The following is an 18447-nucleotide window of genomic DNA, read 5'->3' on the forward strand; positions in this document are numbered from 1 at the left end:
AAAAAAGTTTATAATCATGAGACTGGATTTGCAAGTTGGAGCATAGCATACATACCAGCAAGTACAGAAATCATACTTGCATTGATCCGTGAATTATCCAAAGGGAACAAAACCGCTAACCAGTACCCACAAAAAATAGAACATGACTAGCCCTCCAACGGCCCTCTTATGCGCCCCTCCCAGGTCACTTCCCTCTCTCTCCCAAGGGGAACCAATATTCTAACTTCTGAATTTGTTTTTCTTGTCTTTGAACTTTATTTAAATGGAGTCATACAGAGTGTCTTCTTTGGTGTCTGGCTTCTTTCATTTTGCTTGTAAGATTCATCAATATTCTTGAATGTGGCTGTAGTTAATTTTTATTTCTGTATAGTATTCCACTATAAAACATATAACCCATTTTATTTATCCATTCCACTGCTGATGCAGAATGGGTTGTCTACAATTTGATGATATGCCAAAAAATGCTGCTCTGGACATCTTGTACATCTTTTGGTGAACATATGAACATATCTGTGTTGGGTATATACCTAAGCGTGGAATTGTTGGGTCATGGAGTATGTGTACGTCCACCTTTAGGAGATACTATCAAAGAGTATCAAAGCGGATTAAACAGTTTGCACTCCCAGCTGTGTATAAAAGTTCCAGTTTCTCCGCATCTCCACCAACCCTTGGTGCCGTCAGAGGTTTGATTTTAACCGTGGTGGTGTATGTGTAGTGGTAGCTCATTGTGGTTTTAATTTGCATTTTCCTCCTGAGTAATTACGTGGAGCCCTTTTCCATTTCATTGTTCCCATTTGGTTATCTTTTTTTTGAAGTGCCTAGTGAAATCTCCCCTTTTATTCTCGTGGATTGTCTGTAATATTTTTATAAATTTATGCCAGTTAGTCAAATATCCTATATGAGAGTCTTGTGTCAGATAAATACATGGCAAGTGTTTATCCCCTTTGTGCCTGCCCTTTTTCCTCTCTTAAAAGTTTCTTTTCACTGACAGTTCTCATTTTCAATAATTTCCTGTTTATCTTTTTGTTCCTTATGTTTACTGTTCTTTGTGTTCTGCGAAATCTTTGGCTGCCCCAAGATCTTGAAACTGTTTTTCTAAGGTACTTACTAGAGAAGTTGTTGTAGAAACCCCCGTTTAGATTTAAAATCCACCTGGAATTGATTTTTGTTGGTACAGCCGGTATGGAAAACAGTGTTTTCTCAAAGATTAAAGATCAGAGTTTTCTCAAAAGATTACAAATGGAACTCTCATATGATGCAGCAATCCCACTACGGGGTATAGTTCCAAAGGAAATGAAATCAGTATCTTCAAGTGATATCTGCCCTCCCATATTCACTGCAGCACTTGTCACAATGTTACCGAACCAAAATGAGTTCCCTATTTGGTGAGTTGAAATCAAAGCCTTTACTAGAAGTTGTTCTCACACAAAGTACAATTCATTTGCCGCAAATAAGGGGACCATAGGGAATCACTTCCAAAGCTGTGGCCCTCTCAGCAAGGGAAAACAAGTGCCTTTTATTTTTGGTAGGGAATAAATATTCAAAAGGAAAGTTTCGTCCTCACGTATAGAGGTGGGTATAAGCCAGCCCAGGCGTAGTTTGAAAACGTGCTTTCCCCTACCTTTCATGTTATGCTAATAAGGCTTAAGCTCCTCCTGGGGTGGAGATCTTAACATTAAAATGAAGCAAAAGTAACTTTGGAGACTTCTTGGCCCATCTGTGCAGGCGTTGCTTTTGCAGTGCAGTTTGGACTGGTTCAGGGTGGTTGGTGATTGCGTCTCTTAACGTAACAGAGAAACAACTTTGAGAAAGAGTTAAGGGCCCGGCCTGGTGGCGTAGTGGTTGGGTTTGGGCGCACCGCTTCAACAGCCTGTGGTTCGCAGGTTCGGATCCCTGGTGCCGACCTATGCACCGCTCATCAAGCCATGCCATGACAGGCGTCCCGCATATCAAATGGAGGAAGATGGGCACAGATGTTAGCTCAAGGCAAATCTTCCTCAGCATAAAGAGGAAGATTGGCAACAGATGCTAGGTCAGGGCTAAATTTCCTCACCAAAACAACAAAAAAGAAACAGTTAAGTGCTTTCGAAATTGCCTTTGAATTACTCGGGGCAGTTAGTTGGTGACAACAATAGCCAAGATATGGACACAACTTAAGTGTCTGTTGATGGATGATTGGATTAAGAAACATTACATGTATCTACAATTAAATATTATCCAGCTTTCAATATGAGAGAAATCCTGCCTTTTCTGACAACACAGTTGAACCTGGAGGACATTATGCTAAGCATAATAAGCCAGACACTGAAAGACAATCACTGCATGATCTCATTTACAAGTGGAATCTAAAAACGTCAAACTCGTGGAAACAGAGAGTGGAATGTGCCTACAAGGGATGGAGGTTGGTGGGTGCGAGGGGAATGAGAGATGTTGGTCAAAGGGTACAAACTTTCAGTTATAACATGAGGATGTTTTCAAGATCTAATATAGAACGAGGTGACCAGAGTTAATAATAATGCATTGTATACACAAGAGAATTGATCTTAAGAGTTCTTAGCATTAAAAGAAGGGGGAGTTATTACAGGAGGTGACGGAACTCTTCATTAGCTTGATTGTGGTATTCATTTCACAATGTGCACATACATGAAATCATCACATTGTACACCTTCAATATATACAACTTTTCTTTGTTAATCGTACCTCAATACAGCTGGAAAAATATTTGTGCTGACTTCAGAAAATGCTTACAAATTAATGTGAATGAGGAAAACAAGAAGTGAAAGCACAAATGCAGCAGGGCCTGGGAGAAAATTTGCCAAATGTTACCCGTGGGTGATACTGGCCTAGAGCAAGTTGACTCGAGGGAAGCCGTGTTGTAACTTAGAGTAACGTCTGACTAGCTCACTCAAGCTCTGTGTGTTTTACCTTGCACTTAGCCTAGCAGATAAACAGCTCTCGGAAATAATCCTGGCTGACACACGTACATCCCAAGAGTGATCGATGATTACTTTATTCTTTTGAGTTTCTTAGGAACATGACGACCTCCTCAGGAAGATCGTCTATGCCGGCATCCATCATCGATGACAACTGAAAGACCTGGTGTGATGTCTCCAGTCTCCGATGCCAGATGGTCAATGTTCCTGAGCCCCCTTCACAGCCCACTAGTCCCTACAGAACTGCCTCAGATTATGTGCTTGTTTAAGATGGTCTCTGGGACATGAGTCCATCATCTTCCGATTTTGCTAGCTAATCGAGTAAATCCCTTTCCTCACCACCGACTCATCTTGTGATTGATTGGCTTCAAGGTTGCAGCAAGCAGAAGGAGCCTTTGCTCGGTTACACGGGCAGGGATTAGCAGCGATTATTAATTTCTTCTTTACACCTTTCTCAATTTCTCACATTTTTTAAAAGCACATTCACTTCACCAGGAGAAAACCAGCAGCAATTGTGAGTCACAACAAAAGGTGGAGAGATGAGATTGTGCACCCCTATCCCTCCTGGCCCCAGGAGGGCTGGAGGGAGAACAGTGGGCAGTGCAGGCAGCCCTGACCCTGCTTGGCCCAGGTTCTCCTTCCCCAGAGCCTTTCAGGTGTCCACCAGGCCCCACCAGTGTGGCTGCAGGGCTCCTGCTGCAGGTGGCCCCCATCAGGGTGAAGCCCAGCTGAGTGGTGGCCTCTGACTGACCAGCAGGACCTAGTTTGTGATCTTGGTCACAGGTGGGCAGGACCGAGGAGGGTTGGTAGCTCAGTTGGAGAGTGGTGGTGGGAGGCTGGACAGGGGCTGGGGCAAAGAAGAGCAGGGGCCTGGGAGGGAGTCCCAGCAAATGAACCAAGGGTTGACAAGGGGCAGGGCTATGTCTGAGAGATGCTAAGGAGCACAGTGGGGTCAGTGGGGCTCAAGGAAGCTTCCCAGGGCTGCCCTTGACAAGAGTCTCCCTCAAGGTCACACAAGGCCCCTGACCCTGTGGCCTTCAACCCAGCTCCAAGGCCAAAGGGATCCTTCCTTACAGAAGGTGAAAGGACCAGAGCACTCTGGGGCTCTAAGTGTTTCAAAGTCTTTGTTAATATGCTCCAAGTGCAGAGTGCCCATGCCTTCAGGGACCAGCCACCTGTGCTGATTAGGAGCACCTTCTTTATCCCCAGTGACTAAGCGAGGTCAGAGCTAGAATGTCCTTCCCCAGTTTTCCCAGGGGTTCTTACCTGGGCACCCTGGGTGTGGGTTGGGGGTGGCGACAATTCTTCAGTCTGTGGCATGTTCTGCCTCCTTAAATGACAGTGGTCTCCCCCGTTCGCTGGCACAGCCCAAAGAGCCTCCACACATTTCCCAAAACCCGGGAGACACGGTGCCGCCCAGGGCAGTGTGAGAACCCGGCCAAGCTCAGCAGGTAGAAACTCCAGGAACACTTTTCCTGACCGTCAGTTCCACACCAGGTGTACTTGCTAGCTGAAGGAGGGCATTGGTGACACTTTTTGCACCTCCAATTCCCCATATGACATGGGGACAATGCTGCTCCCAGGGTGGGGATTCTGTGCCGTTGAATGAGATCAGTGCATGTGGAGCAGGCAGTGCAGCGGTAGTTGTCAAGGTGAGTAGAATCAACGCAGGGAGGGCAGATATGGAGACACGACTGCACCTGCTCCTCCAACTCTCCTAAGGATAAAATGTGGTAAAATTCATGCCTTCCCACTCATCTAAAATACCAGCGCCCACCTTGAGTCCCTATCCTGTCCTCCCCACAGCCCTGTGAACTCTACTCTGGGCCATTCATGGGACCAGGGAGTTCTGGGACTCAGGGCCAAGGTTTTCCCGGAGATTTCTCATCTGGGTGGTGGTTAGGGAGGTCCCCAGTCCCTTCTGCTCTGTGCTTGGTGCAGGACACCTGGGGCAGCCCTGAGCTGGAGCATCAGTGATCTGAGGCTGTTCTCCTTCACTCTGCTGGGCTGACAAGGGGACTTGCATCTGGCAAGCTCAGCCATCTGCGCAGGGGTGGAAATCCCAACTCAGCAAAATGCCAGGGCTGCCAGTGCCATTCTCTGCTTCATGCCTCAGCTCTCCTGGGCACCGCCATCTTGCATGACCTTTGCCCTCACTCCCCAGTGGAAGAGCCCATGGCCACGTTTCCTACTGGCTGAAGGCAAAGGCAGTGAGGGCAGCCAATGGCTCAGGGAGGCCTGAGGAGTGTGTCCTGTTGGTGTTGAGCATCTCTGGGCCCTGGCTGGACAGACACGTGCACGGGACGACAATGGTGTTCCTGGGCCAGGCTGCCGAGAGGCGGGGTGGGTCAGTGACTGGAGCCCCCACCTGGGCTCCCGGGTGTGTCTTTGCCTCTGTGCTTCTCCCTGGTGAGGAAAGCTCAGACCCTCTGCAAAACACTCACGCCTCGCCCATCCCTACACCATCCCTGTACATTCCAGAGTGGTGAGAGCTCAAGGAGGAGAGAGTGAGGGATGAGGGAGCCCTGACCACCCCTTGTCCCTCACCCCCAATTAGAAAAATGTGCTCTGGCTCAACCGTCAGCATGGCCTCCCCTGGTTCCCAAGAAACCCCTTTCTCCCTCAGCCCCCAAAGCTAATCCATTAGAGACGTGCAGTGCCACCTCTGCACCTCCTTACTCCACGGGGGTCTCCAAAGCCGCCAAGCAGGTGTTGCCCATGCCACTGCCCTCAGCCCAGGGCACACATCTGAGCTGGAGAGGCATGTAGAACTCTCCTCCCCAAGATTCAGGGGGTCCAGAGCCCCTCAAGAACCAGCATTCTCCCCCTCCCACCAACTCCAGGGCACAGGCCCCTTGAGGAGAAGGAGGGAGCCTGGTGACCCAGAGCTGCCCACTGTGGTCTCCCACACCAGGCAACACTGCCTCGGGGACCAGTGTAGTGTCCAGAAGAAGACGACTGGTCTTGTGGGGCTTGTCCCCTCTGAGAGGACAGAGGAGGCCATGGAGGTCAGGAGAGAAGGCTCTGGGGAGATAGGAAGGGCCAGGCTCCCACCCCAAGCCAGGGCACCATTTGCCTGATAATCAAAGATGAACCGGCTCACCCACCTGGCAGCATTTCCCTGGAAGAACTTTAGGAGTCCCACGACCACCCTGGGCCGCCTATCTGAGCCTCTGGATCTGGAGGTGGGGACAACTAGGGCCCTTGCCAGCCCCAGCAAAGAGAGGAGCCTTGCGGAGAACCCACATGAGAGCAGAGCACTACAGCCCTGTGACTGAGGAATTTCTGATGCCACTCTCTGAGTGGACACTGGGCAGGGGTAGGAAGAAAATACCCCCAATATATCTGTGCCTACTCTATGCCAGGGCAGGGAGCAGCCAGTCACTGCTGTCACCTACATGGAGAAATGAAGTAGGTGTGGCTTCGTGAGTGGAACCTGGGGGAGGATGATGGAGTCTCCCAGCAATGGAAAGACATGAGCTTTGGCCTTTCAGGTTCCTGGATACTGTGCTGAGGGAGGGGCAGCAGCCCTCCATTCACAGAGGCCTCCTGGGAGGGGAGAAACCAGGGTGGTGGACCATGGTCAGCCCAGCAGAGGGCAGGCATGGGAAGAGTGGCGGGGCTGTCCTGAGGGGAGTGGAGCCCCGCTGAAGGAGAGACTTCTTCCTACCTCTCAGAGCTCATCTGGTTCTTTTCTTTCTTTCATTTTCAAATTAGAGGCAGCAAAAGGACAAGCTTAACTGTCTCTCATTCCCTTTCCATACCTTCAGCTTTGATGTCCACCCCTCTTATGACGCCTGCTCTCTTGGGAAGGTAAAGGCAGGAGCTGGTGGCTGAGGCAGCCTCTGGCCTTGAGGCAGGCGGCACCAGGAGTGGCTGGAGTGGAGGTAGGAGCCTGCGGCCCGGCCCCTGGCGTCTGTGGGCAGCCTGGTGATGAGGGAGTTTGTGGCTCTTGCTTCAAGAAGGTGGGAGGCTGAGAAAGCCAGGAGTGCAGGTGGCCCCTGCCCTCGGGTCAGGACAGTGTTCTGTGGACAGCCACACGTGTGTTAACACACACGTTAGGTGTGAACATGTGCCGTGTCATCCACATTAGTGTGTGTGTGAGCACACGTGTGCAGAGCCCAAATCCTAGCTGAGGGACTGACTCATCCCGTATTTTGAGGCCTCGGTAGCATTCTTACCAGGGGGCCACATGTGGAGTTGATGGTGGTGTGGCAGGCCTTGCATGCAGGACTGCCTCAGCCCACTTGACTGTGTAAATCTGCTCTGTGGAGGGGCCAGAGGTGTCCCCAGCAGGGGCTCTGCTGTGCAGCGCGAGGCCTGGCAGTCCATGCAGCCCAAAGGGGCAAGACCTGCTGAGCCGGCTCTTCAGAAGCATCCAGTCCTGAGGATACTGTTCACAGGGAGAGGTTTTGGGTGCTGGTGCCCCCTCGCCTACTGGGGCTCATCCCTGAAGAGGGTCCAGCAAGTTGGAGAAGGGGTGGGAAGGGGGTTTGAAAAATAGGCCAAATTCATGTCCCAAGTCACAGGCCAAGCCCAGTGAGTGTCCCTGTCCCCTGCCTCAGTTTAGCTATTCAGGAAATGGTCCAGGGAAGAACTGAGCAGGGTTGGCTCCAAAACTGGGGTCAGACGGTAACAAACAAAAGATCCTGCTCTATGCCAAGATCATTTCTGTTACCCTGAGATGGGGTGAGGGGATGTTGGGGGTATACTGGGATTCTGCGGAGACTTACCCTGCCCAGGACCTCATCTTCGGGGGTCTAGCCCTCACCTGGCCTTCCCTAGGTCTCCAGCAGTAGCAGTGGCACTTACATCTGTCCCAAGGTCTGGAGAGGGGAGAACTGGGCAACCTTACACCCTGGTGGGGAACCTCACGCTTTCTTTCTTTCTTCAAGAAACATGAAACCCTCAAGATTCATGTACTATGTGATGGAGAGAAAAAATACCAACTGTTTCTCCAAAAAGACAATGTATTTTGTACTTTGTAAAGTATTAATTAAAATGGAGAAAAATATCATGTTGACTGAGGGCGTCTGATTTTGTGCTGCTCCAGGGCCACATCTCATCTCTTTCCTTCTCCATTCCATGGTCAAGGAACATGGCCAGGGGCTTGGAGGAAGGCAGAACAACCTTCCCATCCACACCCAGCATCTGAGAGAGGGCATATCCCCAGAGCGAGAGGGGCTGTATTAGTTACCTGAGGCAGGGTAACGAGTTGCCCCAAATGCAATGGATTAAATTGATTGTTTACGTGTCACCGTTTCTGTGGGTTAGGAATTCAGGAGCAGTTTGAGCAGCTGGCTCAGGGTCCCTCAGGATGCTGCGATCATCTGAAGTCCTGGCTGGGACTGCAGGATCTACTTCCCAGGTGGTTTATTCACAGGGCTGGCAAGTTGGGCTCAGCTGTTGGCAGGGAGCCTGTTCCTCTCCACGTGGGTCTCCCCATGGGGCTGCTTGAGTGTCCTCACAATACGGTGCCCGGATTCCCACAGGGCAAGGGATTCAAGGGCCAGTACAAGAGCCAAAATGGTTTTTTGGCCCCGAACCTCAGAATTCACACCCCTCTGCCTCCACCATACTCTGTCACCATACAGCCCTGCTCTGATTTGACACAGGAGGAGAACACACAAGGGTGTGAAACCAAGAGGCCAAGGTCACTGCTGCCATCTTGGAGACTGTCTACTGTGCCCACCATTCCTCCTAAACCTCTGGCAGAGGTGGCCCTGGGGGTTAGGGGGCTTGCGGAGCAGGACAGGGCCTTGCTGGTGGCAGGGGGAGGATCAGGGGCTGGATCCCGGGCCACAGGGCTTCTGGCACAAGCCTGGAGCCCTGCTGTGGATGTCACACCCCCAGGAAGGTCCTTGGTGCTAGAAGCCCAGGAGCTGATGCCTCCCGACAAGATACCCTAGGGGCACGAGGGAGGGCTCCATGCCCAGCGTCCCTAACACAGGGCTCTGGCATTTGGTTCCTGCCCTTTTAGCAGGCAGGCACTTGGGATGCCCAGGCAGGACAGAGGTCTTGGACCTTGGACACCCTTCACTGCCCCTCTCTGACATTTTCCATGGACGGCTGGTGTGAGCAGGGCAGCGCTGAAGGCCTGAGCCTGCACTGAACCCCACCAACCTCCATCCTCACCCGCCTTACCCCTGCCCGCAGGAAAAGCAGACCTGGTGATTGAAGAGAGTGACAATGGCTCTGAAGCTTTCTCACCACCCTGAGTCCAAGAAAGTTCTGGATGCTGTGAATGCTTTCCTTTCTGGGGTCTTCAGACTATGTCCCCCTCATTCCTTCAGAGACCCCATTGGAGCTAGGACATCCACGGGGACTCTTGATGTCCCCCAAAATCTCAAAAGTTACAAAGGCCTCCAGAGCCCAACCTCCCGTTCCCGCCACTCATTCACAGTCACTGTCACTCGGGCGGTGCTGGACCTTGTGCCAGGTGCTGGGGACCCCGAGGAACCTGCTGTGGCCCCTGCACCTGAGTCTCTCTAGGAGGTGAGAAGACAGGGAAAGGATCTATTCCAGGGAGTGCAGGGCCGGGCTAGACCACAAAGGTGTGCTGTGTCCAGGGGTAGGGAATGACCACTGTTCAGCAGTAGGGGGCAGACCAAGAAGCCAGGACATTAGGGTTGAACTTGGTAAGATGGGGACCCAGCAGAGGGAGGAGCAAAGTCATAGAGGGCCAGAGGGAACCTTGGCTGGAATGGAGGAGTGCGGAGGGGGAGGCAGGAGTGGATGGGGCAGGTAGGGGATGAGGCTGAAATGCAAGGTGGGTGCTCGGGTCCGCCAGGGGCCTCACCCTCCTACAGGCCATGGGGAGCCACTGAGGACTTCCACGCAGGGGACCAAACTTAGCATCTGAGTGGTGATCTGGGTTATGAAGAGGGCTGATAGGAGCAGGAAAGGGGGACTGCCAGGGTCCTGGCCTCAGTTCTCAGGAGTGGTCCCTGGTGGTTCAAGTGTCTTCTGTGTGCAGATTTGGGGTGGTGGGGGCAGTGGCGCATGCAGGGGACCAGCAGATATCCAGCCAACCCTCAGAATCATGAATTTGCCCCACGCTCAACCAGGGTATAATTGCTCCTGGAGCAGCTCTGGCTGGTTCTTGGCAGGTTCTGACTGCAGCTCACATTCAGATCCCTGGGGGGGGTTACCCATGCCAGGACTCCACCCCCAAGAATCTGATTCAGTTTCTCTTCGATGAAATATCGGTTTAAAACCTCCCCCACCCTCTTTCAAAAGGTAACATAAAGAACTCAGCCACAGGAGGAAAGAGCAGCTTCTGTGGTCACATGGTCCCCCTGGTTTTATCATGTGACGTTCCTCTGAGGTGGCAGGGGGCTCATGATGGTGAAAACGAGCTCTCCAAAGGGAATGCATGGGATGAGATCGTGGGGGTGGTTGCACCACATAGACAATACGCTAAAACCACTGAATTGTACACTTTAAAATGGTCTTACATCATGTGACTCACATGTCAATGTTTTAAAAATATTGATGTGGTAGAAAAAGCAACAGGAATGGATGCTGGGCGTGAAGGATGGCCAAGAAAGAATGTGAGTTATTCTGACACTCTTGAGGGTTAAAGGAAGTCCCTATCAACATGGTGGAGGCAGCACAGAGAAGGAGGAAGAGGACGGAGGCAAGAATCCGGAGCTCCCACCTCGCAAAGGTTGGTGGGGGAGCATCTCATTTGAGCTGTTTTTCCAGGAGCTCTGGACCTGAGCTGACCCAGCGGGAAGCTGTGCAGCATCAGCGAGACCCAGGCCCATCTCCCACCCTGATGAGCATGGGGCACCGGGAGGGTCCTGATGTCCAGGGAGAACCTCGGAGAAGCAGGCAGAGCCTCTGAGGAGCCTGTAGGTAATAGCCCGAGGTGTCTTCAGGGAAATCAATACTCGGTGTCTTGGACTCAGGGTCACTGAGCGTGTCATGAATTACGTGGTAAAAGTGTCCAAACTTAAAAAATTAAATGAAGGCACCAGTGATCCCACTCCTTAGGTATACACTCGAGAACACTGAGAACACGTTCACACAGACACTTGTATGCGAATGATCCAAAAAATAAAATGCTGGGCCAAGTAAAACTCATACATGAAGTTCTGGCATTATTCATAATAGCCAAAATGTGGAACCAGCCAAATGTCCACCAAATGTTGAATACGGTACATCAAAACAATCAATCAGTAACCTCCCAGATGATTCTATCATACAGGCAAGGTTGAGAAGCTCAGGGGGAGGGGTTGAATCTGCCCAAAGGAATCCCCTCATGAACACGGCCTCCTTCGGCTGCTCTGGGGGCAGGTGACCTCATCTTGATTTCCTAGTTTGAGGCCAGACTCATGAGAGGTAGCCAGCCCCGAGATGCGCCAGCTGGAATGAATGCATGCTTCTCACCACCGCATCCCCAGCACCTGGCAGCTCCTGGCGTACAGTCGGTCAGGAACAGGGACTTTATCAGGCCTTTGCTTCATCTTCAGTGGTCTCTCGCTGTAATGAAGGTGGATGACTGCACCTGAGGAACAGCTTCGGGTCACAAGCCTGAGCCTGTTCACTTTCCATCTCTGAGGGTAGATGCACACATGGCATTTTTCTGATGGGCACAGATTCCTGTGCTCTTCTCTGGCAATTCAGCTGGCACCACCCTACCAGAGCGACAGCAAGACCAAGTCTCTCTGCTCCTCATGGGCAGCTCCCCCACCAGCTACATCCCACCTGTTTGCCTCCCTAACAAGACAATGGACTCCTGGTTTGAGAAGGTGACCACAATCTCTGGATTACTCCTTTTAAACTTGACTGCTCAGCATGCCCTCAGTGTGGCCCCTGAGAAAAGCACAGCGAGAGGGACTCCAAGCACTGTCTCCAGCTCAAGCTGAATCTGGGCTCCTCCGTGTGAAATATCAAGGTTTGTGTGGAAGAAAGGCTGGGTTTCTTGGTCGCCACAGCATGAGCGTCTGAGGGTAGCTGGGTAATGCACCCTGGGAGAGAGAAAGGCAAGTGTGGGATCCTTTGGGGAGGGGATACATTCCTGGGGCTCAACCATGGGGCAGGACAGGCCCCAGGACAATGGCTGCCTCACAGATCCACCCCAGTGCTGAGGCCGCCAAGGCCATCTGAAGTGGTCTGTCGGAACGTCAGGCTGCACGGTAGGCCGAGGCACCTGAGCAGCTCCCATGCAGCCCCTGCGGAGAGAATGACCCTCAGAAGGTGTGAGTAACTCTGCTGCTGGTCAGGAGGTGCTGGGACCTGAGCGTAATCTGTGAGAGAACAGTGTGGATCTTCAGAAATGCAGCCCAAGTGTCTACCCTGTGCCAGGTGCTCAACGAGACTGTCACCTGCTGTGCCAAGTCAGAGCACTCTTCCTGCAGCGTGGTTCTCAGCGTCTGACTGTCACATGAACACAGTGAGTGCACAGTAGGTGTTTCCTGACCTCCTGAAAATGTGAGCCAACCACATATTCAAGAAACAAACGTGGTCAGGACAGGACTCTCCTGAGTGAGTCAGGGGCGGACCTGACGAGAACGGCAGGCCAAGTGTCTTTTATTCACTGATGTCAGGGTCTGTGTGCTAGCAAGAGCCCCTTCTCCAGAAATCATCATGGAGTGGCAGCCTGCACGTCCGGCGGGGGCTCAGGGGATGGAAGACGGAGACCCAGGCCCCTGGCAACGACCGTCCACTGAGGGAGACGGTGGTGGCCACCGTGTGACAAGAGTCCCTCCACCTTCTCAGGCTGTGCCTGCCACTCGGGCTCTGCACTGGCCTCGCTTCTTCCCCAATATAGGTGGAATGACAGAGTCTGAGTGTAAGAAGACAGAATGGCCAGGTGACACGTCACAGTGGCCCGTGGTCACTGCATTCAGGGTGTCCTCACACACTTGCTGAAGTGACAGGAGCCTGGAGCCTGCCAACACTGACTTTTCACAGCAAAAAAGGATAAATCACACAACCAACGTACTGTAGAAGCTTTCTGTCCATGTGTGTCAAATGTTGGATGTGTCAGAGGCCTTGTTGCGAATTTCTCTGAAGATGAAATGTATTTGTAAAACCACTGGAGTAAAATAGTGACGATCTGGCAATGACAAAAGACTTAACATGATAATGTAATTACAAGGAAATTTGGTTATTTTATAAGCCACATTTTAAGATAACGACTAGAATTATACCAAGACATATCAGATTTTTAGGAATTTTATATAATTTTTAGAATACTGAAAACATGCTCATTTTCATCAAACCAACAAACTTAAATAAGCTTTCATTTACTAAAGATGATATCATGTTAACTTGAAAAACATTTGGGTTAGTTTCCATTACATTTAGAAACAATTTATATAAATGCTTACTTTAAGCCTGCTAATGGAGCTCTTTTAGAAATTACATCATCCAGAGGTAGAAAAATATCACATATATATAACACGTACACATAGACATACATAGATACACAGACAGACACAAGCAGAGACCTTAAATGGTTTTCGTTAAATGTTTCCTATGAATCAGGTACAATACAAAACTCACTAATTTAAAAAAGAATAGTTGGATCCAAACTGTGTTTTTGGCAGTATTAAACAATTCTATTAATTTTTAATTTAAGTTTCCCATTGACTGTTTAAGGGAATAACGTTAAGTTTCCCAGAAAATCTCTTATGATCTCATTAACTCTGAGAGGGGCTCATACTGGGCCCCTCTTTGAATGTCGATTATGGGGGTGTCTGTAAAGCAATAATTTAATAGACTTTTAGGTACCTTTTATAGCTTAATTTTTTATTAGCTTTTTGCAACCAAACTTTCAGTAGGGCTCTTTTGGAATTTTGAAGGCTTTGCTTTTAAGTGCACATCTTAAGCAATCTTATCTAATTAGATCATTCCTTCTAACGGCCAATGTAACACCCTTGAAGCTGGTGGCATTTTGGTAGGACCCTAGCCACAAATGGAGTTCAACCCATATTTCTGTCCAACCATACCTGACTGCAAATTGGGTGCAACCCGCAATTCTGTCTGACCATATTTTGGGGCGCCCAACCTGATGGTTACTAAGCCAAGCTCTCAGGACACAATACAAGCGTAGCAAGATTTTGCTGTTGTTTTAAATATTTACAACTTCTGCAACCTTTAGTTTTCGAGCAGGTGTGCTGGAAGGTGGCATGCTTAACTCTTTAGAGATTAAAGATTGCATTTAATCTGTCTGTTCCACGGTTCTCAAATCTAGTGCACAAAAAGACAAGTTTTGGAAGCTCAAAGGATCCCCAAAGGTGGCCAGTGTAATTTTAAATTATCCCAGGTTATCCTGATCCAAAGATTCAGCCAATTACAGCTATCCCCATTTGGTTAAGTACTTGCAAGTAAAGGCTCCATACATATTGTACACAGAGCCAGCCAGAGTTCCAGTGGGTGGGTGCCCATCTGGCATTGTTGGCTTTGAAAGTGTGGTTTCTCATTTTCTTTTAGTTTCATTTTAATATCAAGTCTGAACAATTTCTAAGGACAGTGTAGCTGGTCAAAACTGTGCTGCTTGTGAGTGTCACTTCCTAAAAGGTGATGAACACTCTCTCACGTGTCTTAGCTTCTCCTGCGGGCAGTCTACAACTACCGTAGGGGTGCAGAGCACTGGATGAACAATCCTTGTGTGCGGGCCCCTCGACAAGACATTAATTATTTAAAGTGAATGATGGTGACTGAGTTCCCTATGCGACTGCCGCTTGTCATGGAGATTGTCCTCAGACACTTACACCAGGTTCTCAGTCACCTGAGAACAACTTGTGGCTGGAAAGAGCAAGTGCCCCTTTTCTTCAGAACAAAACAAATTCAGTCTCTCATTTTGCTGTCAGTTTGTTCAGACTTTATCAACATGTCTCTTTTTCAATTGAAAGCCAAATTAAAGAGGTCAGCTAACCCAGTTCACTCCAAACTTCCCCCTTGGTTCCCCTTACCTAGGAAATGTCTCCCTGTTGGCTCCCCTCACCTAGGAAATGTCCCCCCCAGGTTCCTCTTACCTAGGAAGAGTACCAACACACCCTTAAGATGTTGAAGTCTTCAGACCCAAAACAGCTGGAATAACAAGTCAGGACTGTCAACTTAAATAAGGAGGTCCAGATTTCGGGAGCACTCACCAGACCACCTGAAGAGTGCAGTGAACCCGGGGGGGAGGAGGGGTAGTGGAGCTCAACGGTCCCCTGTGGTACCAGTGTTGGTTGAAAGTAGGCTCCACCTGGTCTCAGGTGGGTGTCTCAGAAGTCCCTTCGTGGTTGCCAGGAAAAGGTGCCGCAAATAATCAATAATCGTTCTGTAGCACAAAGTTTTATTTGAGCCCAATTTCATTTGAGGACTCTAGCCCGGAGCACATCTTTGCAAGGGAAGAAAGCGCTGTGAAGAAGAGTGGTTTTCAGCAGAGTTACATCCCGTTTCCAAAGACAGAGACACACATCAAGCATGACAGGTGCACATTCTCTCAAGCATTCAAGGAGATATTTTGCTATTGATGAGCACATAGACAGCAAGTCACCATGGCCTCGGCGCTGGAGGAAATGAGGCATTCAGTCTTATCTTGAAAGGGTGCTGGCATCAAAGGAAGGGAGGGATGCTTTTTTTTCTTCAAAGAGTACATTCTTTACTTTAGGGTAACGATTAAAGTACACAGACAATGCATGTCTGACAAGCCATGAGTCAGGTTTCTTTGGTTCAAATAAATTTCGGGCCAAATCAGGTTCCAACCAGAATGGTTTCCACATATACTTGAAAACATAAAATATCTTATATCGCACCTGATGACATCCCGAGGGAGTAGATGTTAGAATGACCCCCACTGCACAGATGGGGACACTGGGGAGGCCCTGAGAGGCACGTGGTTGTCCAGGGTGACATCACTGGCAAGAAGCAGGAGCGGGACTGCATTCAACACTGTGTCCTCAAAGCTGGGGCCCTGCTTGCGTTCAGACATCCCCAGAGGCTGTGGGGTGGACTCTGTTGGTGTGACTGTGTCTGGACGTGGTGTGGAGATGGAGAGTGAGCAGTCAGCAGCCCCGGGAGCCCTTAGGGAGGTCTTGTGTAAGGAGGGAGCTTAGGTAAGGTGACCCCAGGAAGTACCCTCATGGAGCCCAAGAGTACTCGGAACCCTGGTAACTAGGCACCCACATCCTAGAGACAGCCCCCAAGCCAGCTCACTTGTCTAGCACTTGTCTAGGAGGAGCAACGTGTTTAGTTGCTTCTTCTCGATGGTCAGGGGCCAGAGCCCCAGGAAAGCTCCCAAAGACCACCCGCAATGCAGATGCTGGTTCCTTTCTCATGGCCGACAATTGTGGCCGTTTAACCGGAGGGACAGAAAGGTAACACAGGGAGTCCTAGGGAAGGCCAATCCAGACCAGACCAGCACTGTGGTCCCATCTGGGCATCCCTACATCCCCTCCCCATGTGTGTGTGTGGAAGGGCGGTTTCATGAGGGTGGACCACCGTGAGCAGGAGCAGGTCGCTGAGGTGTTAGAAGCCTGGTGGGCTTCTAACATGACCCTGGTGGGTCATGTTCACAGCCCAGGTCAAGGCCGGCTGGGTGGGATGTGGAGTGCTAGAGTGGCACCCTTCTGCCTGAGGTGTATGTCTTTCATCCGGGGTGGAATTCTGTGGAGACACAGGTATGTGCCTGATCTGGGAGAATTAGGTCCCGAGGACAGAAGCAGCACAAGGACAGCTGGGCAGCTGGCAGGGCTCGGATGCCTCTGGGTCGGCTGCCGGTCACTGCCGTTGCAGAGCTCCATACAGGAGATCAGCGAGGAGCTGGTAGAAGGGGACATCCAATCCCTCACCCCCAGGGGTGAGCAGCTGTGACACAAGACTGCATCAGCAGCTGTGGGGAGAACGTCTGCACTGACTGTTGGACAAGCCTCAGAGCTACCTCAGTACCCATCATCCATCCCGGACAACTATCATTACCACCAACTCCTGCAGGAAACCAGGAGGCAGCTGCGGCCCCAGCGTCCGTGCAGGGAGAGCCATCCCCTGCACAGGCTCCAGCAGGAGACCAGGAGGTAGCTGAGGCCCCAGCCACCGTGCAGGGAGAGCCATCCCCTGCACAGGCTCCAGCAGGAGACCAGGAGGCAGCTGAGGCTCCAGCCACCGTGCAGGGAGAACCATCCCATGCACGGGCTCCGGCAGAAGACCAGGAGGCAACTGAGGCCCCACCATGCAAGCAGGGAGACACATCCCCTGAAGAGGGTCCTGCAGGAGACCAAGAGGCACCTGAAGCCAAACCATCTGGCCTGGGAGAGCTGGCTCTGCAATGTCTCTCATCAGCAGCTCCTGTACCACCCATTCAAACTGCTCCCTCACCAGAAATTTCCTTCCCTACCCTCATTAATGTGTTTGTTTCCTTCTTAGTTGCTCTTTTTGATTTTTCTTTATTGTTTAGTTCTTAATAATTATTTAAATTAAATGTTTCGATTTTTTAAAATTTATGTTTTCTCATTTTAAATTGTACACTTTATGAGCATTAAGGACATTCACATTGTTGTGCATCCATCACCGCTATCTGGGCTCAGACAATTTCACACTCCAAAAGGAAATCCTGTTCTAAAAGCACTCACTCCCCGTTTATTCCTCAGGCCCTGGCCCGCTCTAATCTGTTTTCTGTCACTGTTTTTTGTTAAATCTATTCTGGATGTTTCCTATAAGTGGAATCATGGCATAACTGGCCATTTGTGTCTGCCTTCTTATTTTCACAGGGCCTGATAGGTTTTCCTTTTCTGTTTTTATTTGAAATAGAATTTCTCTAATTTGATAGGAAAATCCCAGGTGGATTCTAGATTTGATGTATCAAATAAAGCCCTTTCGGTAAATATGTGCATAATCTTGGGGTACAGACTGCTGTTCTAAGTGGGACACCAGAGCCAGAAGCCAGGCATGAAACGCCTGTGGCCAAAACAAAAACAAGACAAGGGTAAAAAGCTGGAAAGGCAAACCACAAACCGGAAAGCATTCCTCATAACCCAAGGCCAGGGAAAGGCTACACATCCCTCGCTTCCAAAAAATGCTTGAAATTCAGTATTTTAATAAGAGATAAAGAGCAAACACACTCAACGCCAATGAGAGGTGATACACAGGGGCAGCATGTGTCAGAGAAGCTCGAGCTCCACGAGGGGGACACCCGCACATGGAGACACTGTGGAGAGGGCACTGGGCCCCATCAGATGGGCAGGGTTCCAGTGTGGTGACAACCAGCCCTGGTGACAATGTGAGGAAGCAGAGGCCCCAGCAGACTCCTAGAGACAAGTGTGAAAGGACACTCCTCTCTGGAGACCAGCCTGCAGGACCCATCGCAGCCCCCAGGGGCACGCCTGTGCTGGCGGTGCTGATCCCAGGACTTCATCCCACAGAAAGTCTGTACAGTGTGTGCACGTGTGTGCACATGCGTGCGTATGTGTGTGTGCACTTGTGGGTGTCAGGAACGGAGCATTCCAGGGTGTGTGCTCTTCTAGAGCCTGATTTGTCCAGGCATGGCCACTGCCAGGCAATCCTATTCCACTTGGTA

This window comes from Diceros bicornis, chromosome 25 (genome assembly GCF_020826845.1).
Source record: "Diceros bicornis minor isolate mBicDic1 chromosome 25, mDicBic1.mat.cur, whole genome shotgun sequence".
NCBI lineage: Eukaryota > Metazoa > Chordata > Mammalia > Perissodactyla > Rhinocerotidae > Diceros > Diceros bicornis.